Source organism: Lygodium microphyllum, chromosome 25 (assembly GCF_053477565.2).
Source record: "Lygodium microphyllum isolate KBCC chromosome 25, Lygodium_microphyllum_v1.1.10, whole genome shotgun sequence".
NCBI classification, from domain to species: domain Eukaryota; kingdom Viridiplantae; phylum Streptophyta; class Polypodiopsida; order Schizaeales; family Lygodiaceae; genus Lygodium; species Lygodium microphyllum.
This window is the reverse complement of record NC_141159.1, coordinates 40,292,270-40,301,382: the sequence shown is the minus strand read 5'-3', so window position 1 is coordinate 40,301,382 and position 9,113 is coordinate 40,292,270.

The following is a 9,113-nucleotide window of genomic DNA, read 5'->3' as shown; positions in this document are numbered from 1 at the left end:
CTAGGTCATTTCCAAAGGGAATGTCCAAAGCACCCTAAACAACAATGCTCCTAGTGCCACAACATTGGGCATATCCATATCAATTGTCCCAACAAGACTCAAAGAGAACTTGTACTTACAAGAAATGAATTTGTACAAGCTTCAATGATCCAAAACCTACGAGGAAATTATCAAATACTTAGGAAAAACCTAGAAGATATTCATGAGATGTAACTACAGTAAATTTTCTCTTGTAATCTAGACTTGAATATATCAAATATAATAAGTTCTTGTTTTAAAGATCGCATGGTTATGAGTGGTCAGAGTGTTGCAAACGAATGTGTGATGGGTTTTACCCCACAGGTTCCTGAATGAAACCCTAGTTCTCTCGAGATGAGGACATCTCGATTACTCTAAGGGGAGGAGAATGTAATATTTCCATGCAATTGAAAAGTAGCTGGTTAGTTTGAAAGCTAGTTAGTTAATTAATAAATTAGTAAGGTTACTAACTAAAACTAGCATATTTTAGATATTAATTATTGCAAATATCCTAAAAAGATATGAAAATTTCTAGAACTGGATGTCATGTAAAAAAAAGAAAGTGATTTTTAAGCTAGTTTTGGATATTTAATACAAAAAAAAGAGATTGGAAAATTTGCACGCGTCGCGATTGTAGTCTACAGGAAGTAAACAACAATTCAAATGGGGAGAAAAAGGAGTGATCTGAAATATTTCTAAGAAGTGTCTTGGTATTTTACCCCCCCTTCGGAGCCAATGGAACCATTAGATTTATTATTTGATTATTAGTTCAATGATTTTTCCAAGATCTCCGCCACAAAGAGCTCTTCTTCTCAGCCACAAACCTTCTTACCTTGTTTAGCTATAAATATGAGGCATGGGTAGCAGTTAGGGAGGCACAAGGAGACCTCAAGAGGCTGCAAGAGAGAGGTAGAAAGATACCCCTCCAAGAGATTGTGAGAAGGAGCTTGAGAGAGAGAGAGAGAGAGAGAGAGAGAGAGAGAGAGAGAGAGAGAGAGAGAGAGAGAGAGAGAGAGAGAGAGAGAGAGAGAGAGAGAGAGAGAGAGAGAGAGAGAGAGAGAGAGAGAGAGAGAGAGAGAGAGAGAGAGAGAGAGAGAGAGAGAGAGAGAGAGAGTTAGCTCAATTCCCCCTATCTTGGTCTTCGACTAAGCCATCTTCTCTTATGCTCTCCCATCTCAAATTCATTTCTCCTTTATCTCTTGAATCTACTTGTGGGACGATGGCCCCCAAGTGAAGAATATTGCGTGCGGATGGAAATCCCACAACTATTAACAAAGCTTCTGCCGAGGGTATCACTATCAATACAACTACGGTACCGAATATAAGTAATACATTCCAAATTGTTAGTTGCTTGCTTTGATTCCCGCATTGAGATACATTAGGTCCCATACTATGCCACATGAAAATAGTTCATTGAAAGGGATAAATTCCATCTTTATTATTATAGGATGCATATTCAAGTGCAAGAGTTAAAACTATGAAAAAGAAAATTGCACTCATCCATGTATGGTAAATGCATCTGCACCTAAGTGGCGGATGAAAATGTTATCGCATCTATTCTTGCATTGTTTGGAAAAATGCAATTGGTTTTGTTGGTTGATCTAACAATATCCTAAATTCTTTTACATTCATCTGATTGTTGGATTTTCGTTTGGATGATTATTCCAAATGCTTGTTATTGATGCTAAATTCATGGCCAAGGTCTGTGATGAAAAATTGCCATGAGGATAAGGGAATGTTTTCTTGGAATCAGCCTAGTATCATCTTCCAAGAAAACATTCCTTTATCCTTCAAGTTAATCTTTGTCTCCTACCCATACATGAGAAATTATATGTCCCTTCTACCCTCTACAGATTTAGTTGGTTCAAATCACATGGCACCACAAATTCCATCCTTTATCTAGAATAGGATCTTCCAATGCCACAGACATTGGGGCCACGGAGGTCCTCAACTCCGTTCTTCCAACTCGGCAAGGGGTATCCACTTGACCCACAAGCTGCCTAGGAGTGAAACACTATTCTTATAATTGGCCTTTTCACCACTTGACCTTTGGCCCATGAATCGAGCAGTGCCCTTTTCGGGTTTATCTGCGTAGTGGGATCGACCTGAAATCTGGGTTCCTAGTGGTCAAGGTCTCCGGACAGCACTCTAGCATCAAGTCTTGGGCATCCTACTTTACATAGAGATGCCCCCAATCCAAACCAGATCCATGCTGCACTTGGTTCAAAGAGAATGGGGAACAAGAGGGATGCACTGCTCAACCTCTCTACCCGTAGTGCATACTCCCAATCCGGGCCCCTAAAACAACATGAATCAAGGTTCTAACCTAATAGTTACTAAGGGTCGGTCGTTGGTAAAACCTTGTGAGAAGCCTCTGCAGATAAACCCGAAAAGGGCACTTCTCGATTCATGGGCCGAAGGTCGAGTGGTAAAAAGGCCAATCACGAGAATAGTGTTTCACTCCTAGGTAGCTTGTGGGTCAGGTGGAGCTCTGGACACCCCTTTTCGAGTCCCGAACGGAGTTGAGGACCTCTATGGCCCCAATGTCTATGGCATTGGAAGATCCTATTATAGATAAAGGATGAAATTTGTGGTGCCATGTGATTTGAACCAGCTAAATGAGGGCAGAAGGGACATATAATTTCTCATGTATGGGCAGGATACAAAGATTAACTTGAAGATAAGTTAAGGAACTTGTTTGAACTTGTTGTCAAAAGGACTAATTGCTATGTTTTCATGTCGATGCTATAAATTACGTGATCAAACCTTGTTCCCTAAAAGTTTTAATTAAGGAAGCTAGTTTTATATGTCACATGTAAATGTGGTAGGACCTAATTAGAACCCCGACGGGTCACCCTACGGTAGGGTGGTCCCAAAGAACTGGGAGGCTTCTCACAAGGTTTTACCGACGACCGACCCTTAGTAACTGCTAGGTTTGAACCCCAATTCATGTTGTTTTAGGGGACCAAAATTAGACCATGCCATCCTACAGGTAGAGAGGTTGAGCGATGCATCCATCTCGTTTCCCATTCTCCTTGAACCAAGTGTGGCATGGATCTGCTTTGGATTGGGTGTATCTCTGCGTAAAGTAGGATGTCCAATACTTGATGTTAGAATGTTGTGAGGAGACCTTGACCACTAAGAACCCAGATTTTAGGTTGATCCCATTGGGTTCGGGCCGCGAACGTTCTGTTGCGAGGCAAACTCAAGAAACCCTAGGCGACAAACCCCGTAACATTCCATAGGAGTGCCAGGTGGCATCGCTTAGATTTTTCTCTCGATGGACCGCTAAAAAAGTGCCTGGATAGCTAGCACGTTACATTATACCTTCAACATATCTTCCATAGTGTTATGTAGAGCTTCTGTATCTAGTTTACAAGACTTTTTTTGCTTCTATATATGTTTTGATGGATGGATTTTTAGCTTGGATAATGTTTTGAAATCTTAGAAAAGGAAGAATACAAGCTTGAAATAGATTGAAGAAGTAGAAAAAGTAAATGAAGAATATTTGAGGTGAAGACTGTAGTGATAGTGATAGTGATACTGATGAGCTCTCAAGAGATTCTGTAGTAGCTCTGATGACTCTTTATATTAGACATATCTCTTAGTAGGGGTATCCATGACCAAGAGAGGATTATTGAGAGTAATACTTTGATATTCCAATGTATTATTGAGAAAGAGTATATGTAAGAGAGATAGAGTATGATAGATAGTCATTTTTTATGGAAAAACATTGTATCTAAATGAGAGAGATTGAGAAAAAGATTATGAAGATGATGAAATATGAATACTATGTGATGTATTCCATTCAATTTTGATATTTTCTTTGTGTTATTTTGGTTCTTTGATGGTTTCTATGAATAATATGAAGGATATGTTGAAGATTTTTTGTGATAAATTCATGGGAGATTTCTATATTATGTTGTGTGAAGATTGGTGTTTTTTTCTTCTTGTGGTTGATCAAAGTATAAAGAACATGCTTAATGGTGTGACAAGATAGATTTTCTTGTAGAATTTTTTCCATTTTCTTAGTATTTCTCTTGGGGCTCCATGTTTTTGGCATGCAAAGCTAAGGAAAACTGCCATCAACAAGCACCAATAGAGGCTAAAAATGAAAGAAGTGGAATTGCTGAAGAGCAAGAAAAGTAATGGAAGATTGTAGAATTCCTACTACTATTGAAGAATTGGAGTTCTTCATTGCCAAAGTCAATCCCTGAAAGAAGTGCATTTCTCAATGGCAGAAAAATGTCACTATCTTGATGTGAGCTCTATGTGTCAGACTGACCCCACTGTCTCCTAAAGCTACAAAAAGTTGTACCACTATAGCTAATTATTTTTCACAAAACTAAAGAGAAAAATATGAACACAAAGAATAGTCATCCATGCGAGATTTGGCTTTCATTGAAGAATTTTTAGACATTATCCAAAGGAAGATTGTGAAGAAGCTTTAGGAGTTGTGACTAGTTGAGATTCATAAGAATAAGAAAGAAAAAAGCTGGGATCTATTTGTTGGATGCTCAACGGCAAAGTACATGGGATGCTTGATACACTGATAACCTTCTATTTGTTTTAATTGACAACTCACTAGAAGCTAGATAGAGTGTCTTTCACAACCTGTGCTATTTAATTCTTCCAAATTTAGTATTATCAAGAGAATGCACTATGGCGATCCTTAGAAGAATGAATTTTCATACCCTTAGAACTAAATATCTTCCTCGCTATAGTGGAATGAAAGCTAAATTCAGAAACCGTGAGAAGAAAAAAGTAAAGGAAATGTCAGTAAGGGAGTTCTCTAGAGATTGAAGCCCTTTTGATTCCTTTTTATTAAATACAAAAAAAAAGGATGGAGCTAACTCCTTGATGAATGATGCAACCAAGGGGCAAATACTAGAATGAATCTAGAGGTACGTGAGAAGAGAGAAGGAAAAAATCAAAGCCAAGAACAAGCTAGTAGCAGAAGCCCCCTTTGATGCCCTTGCAACACTCTTTACAAAAGTCTTAATGGAAAATCAAGGTCCCCTTCCTAGCCATATATCTCTTGAAAATATTGATAACAAGCCAACAAATGTAGTCTTGTTACCAATATTTAAGGGAGAGTATAATAAATATCCTAATCTTCATGTAGCCAAGTTCATGGTAGCGTATGTAGCCAACAATGCCAAAATCAAAGAGCATTGATTGGCAATATTATCTACCACTTTCAAAGGTGCAATGTTTCAATAGTATGAAAGATAAGCAATAAGAACATTTGGCACATGAGATGACCTGAAGGTGGCCTTTCTCACCAAATTCAAGCATGAAGATTTTGAAGAGCGGATGTGAGAGGAGTTCATGAACTTACGTCAGCGGGTGGAAGCATATTTCTCTAGAATAGAATCCATATTGAAGAGATGTACCAACTTTCACTTAGATGAAGGCATCTAGAAACAAGTTTTTCTTAGAAGCCTACAACCAGAAGTTCATAAGTTTGTGGAGTTGAGAAGACCAATCAACTTGCAAGCTATAGTGGAAGGTGTAAGATTATATGATAAAGTTAAAGCAAGGCTATCAATGACTTTAGGAAGACGAGTCTTACCTCCTTCCATGTCAGTAATGGTATACCCATCAAATGTAGTCCAGGGACTATTCTCTATCCCTACCCTCAAATACAAATAGTACCACAATACAGTACACTGAATCCACAGTGGTTGCAAATATTAGTATCTCAAATGATTGTTCAATCACAATAATAGTAGCCTCAAAAAGATTCCCTAATGGAAACTCAATGACAACAATGGAACCCACCAACTCGAATCAACAACGAGTAACAGTCTCAACAATATCTCTAAATCAAAATCAAAATAGAGGATCCTCTCGACCACCAACCCAACTAGTCTATATAGTGATTATAGAGACTTCCCAAAACCCTACTACCAAGTACTCTAGGAGGAGAAATTTTGAAGGACTATTTGTCCAATTCAGTAGCAATCACCAAGAAAGAGCTGATTTGAATGTGATTATATAATAGCCGTAGATACTAAAGGTGAATACCGCCAACATATCCAATATTTGTTGAGAGAAATAGAGAGAAGGGTTGGAGCAATTGAGAGGGGTACTGCGCTCTCATCTCCTTTTCTTCATTATTCCATATGACACCTAATTGAAGTGAATACAACACTCTAAGGTCTATAGACCATTCACACATAGCCTAAAGTCACAAACTTATTTAATGTCACACACTTGCTGATACAATTAAAAGAGAGACAGAGTGTCGGTTACACACATACTAAAGACAAAAGATCTTGAAGTCTTAACACTCCCCCTTAAGCTTAAGACAACCTTTGTACACCAAGTAGCTATAGGAAAACACTAAACTTATCTTTACCCAAAGACTTGGTAAAGATATCTACAACTTGTTATCAGTCTTCACATGCATAAGATCTACTCTCCCTGCAAAGACTTGGTAAAGATATCTACAACTTGTTATCAGTCTTCACATGCATAAGATCTACTCTCCCTGCAAGAACCATCTCTTTGATAAAATGGTAGTGTACCTCAATATGTTTGTGTTTAGTCCTAGCATGGTATACTAGATTCATTGCTAGGAGTACATTACTGAGATTGTCGCATAACAAAGTCAGTGGAGCATCCACCTGTATGTTCAAATCAGCCATGAGCTTGAGCAGCCATGCAATCTCACATGTTGTCAATGTAGCACCCTTGTGCTCTACCTCAGTGCTAGACAATGCAACCATTGGTTGCTTCTTGCTGCTCTAGCTGATCATTCTACTTCCAAAGTTGAAGGCATAACCACTCGTAGACCTACGATCATATGAGCATCTTGCCCAATCTGCATCCGTGTATCCAACCAGTGTCAAGTGCTTATCTTTCACATAAAATAGGCCATAATCTACAGTGGACTTTACATATCTCATAATCCACCTAACAGCATCCAAGTGCGGATTTTGGGGCTTCTTCATGAACTAGCTTATGAGCCCAATAGCATAACTCAAGTTAGGCTTGGTGGTGGTCAAGTAGATCACACTTCCAACCATCTACATGTATATAGTCACATTGTCAATTTTAGCTCCAGTGCTAATGTCCAACTTGATATTTTGATCAAGAGGTGTATCCAATGGTTTACATTCAGCCATGCCATATTTCTTTAGCATTTCCATGGCATAGTGTTTTTGCATTGGCCATAAACCATTTTCAGCCTTGATCACCTCAATACCCAAGAAATACTTCAATTCACATAAGTCTTTCATATCAAATTCATATTTCAGCATCCGTATAACATGATGTATCTCCCCGTCATCATCACCTGTGATTATCAAATCATCAATTGTAACGTGTCCACCTGTTCACTTGTAGGACACGTCTTAGCAACCCATCGGGAAAAGAGTCCAGAAAGCACTGCTCGGCGCTCCCACAGAATGTCACGGGGTTTGTGATCTAGGTCTCCCTGATTCTTCCATGAAGCGGAAGCATTTCGATCATTCCCACTTAGGACCGACTTGAATGAGGGTTTTCCTAGTGGTCAAATTCCTAGAACGGCAGCTAGCGTGAACTACTTTATGCAGAAACGTCAAGGTCGAAGTGGATTCATGCTACACTTAGTTCAAGGAGAATGGGAAACGAGAGGGATGCAAAGCTTGACCTCTCTGCCCGTAAGGCATAGTCCCATTCCGTTCCCCTAAAACAGCAAAAATCGGGACTTTCGTATCCTAGATTCTAGGTCATCGTTCATTGCTGTCAATTTCCTTTGAGAAAAGTTCTCGGCCAACTAGGACCACCCTTCCGTAGGACGGACCCATGGTCGCATCCACCGCACTTTCCTCATGGTTTCTTTAGTTATCTAATTACCTACCACATTTAATTTGACATGCAAAAATAGCTTCCTTAGATAGCCAATTAATCACTGATTCCTTCACGTAATCTTAGCACTGACATACAAAAACAATGTCAAGCAAGTTACTTTTTAACACTTTGATCTTATTTATCAATCTTTGGAATACATCATATAATCCAGCCCGAAGGCTATTCCATAATCCACCGGAAGGCTAATCCATAATCTGCCCGAAGGCAATCCAACAATCCTTAGGGATTACTAATCCAAGTTTCCGCTCGTAGACTAGTATGCGGGGCTCGAGATCCAATCTCGAGTCACATCAGCCTCTTGTGCAAGACTCGGAGGCAAGGGATTTACGGCCAGAGCCCCCCTAGCACCCAAGCATCCTCCTGCTCCTAGTAGTACCCACGGAGAGACCTCTTCCGGCGGGTTTGGTCCACGTACCCGGCACGGCTAACAACCCCCTTAGATAGGGTTAGCCAGACAGTCGGGGGTAACTAATGTTGCCTCTCCCTCTAGGCCTTCAACCTAAAGCATTAATTATTTTTCTAGCTTTATTTCATTGAGCAAATAAGTACAAACAGTGCTTCTAACTGTACAAACACAATCAATCGAGTGGTTGTTTGTTTGGCCAACTGCTAAGGTGTGAATCCTTCTCTCCGAATGCATCCAGCATTCGATCCGGAATCAATTGCGACTTGGCAAGATCCCAAGGGTTTTGTTGTTTTTTTACCCTTTTATCCTTGGGTTAGGGTTTATACCCCATTAACCCAAATTAACCAACACCTTAGGTTCCTTAAATTAAGACAGTAAATCCTGGGCAATCATGTTGTCCTATTTTGATTGGTTAATTTCTTGCTAGGCAACATAGCTTCCCAAACTTGGCAAATCAGCCTCAAGGAAGGGGGATGTAGCAGGATGACTACTGCAAATTAAACTTGTACTTAGAATTTGCCAACCTTGTTTAAGGAGTGGCAATTGCTATTTTGTGGTTTAGTCACAAAATCATGCGATGTTGCAACTTGTTGCACGAGACAAGTGTCGCACCTAACTTGCATGATCATTTCTCCCATCGCACGGTATTCCTTGGTCAAGAATACCTTTGGTCAATGTGTCAGGTTTGGGATGTCCTCTTAACCCAACCCAACCCTAACCCTACTAGGCCAACAATGTTTGGCCCTATGGTTTCTAAACTCAATCGGGAGTCTAGTATTAGGCCAATTTATCCTAGGGTAAAAACCCTAGATCGTTATTGCATGGGTGT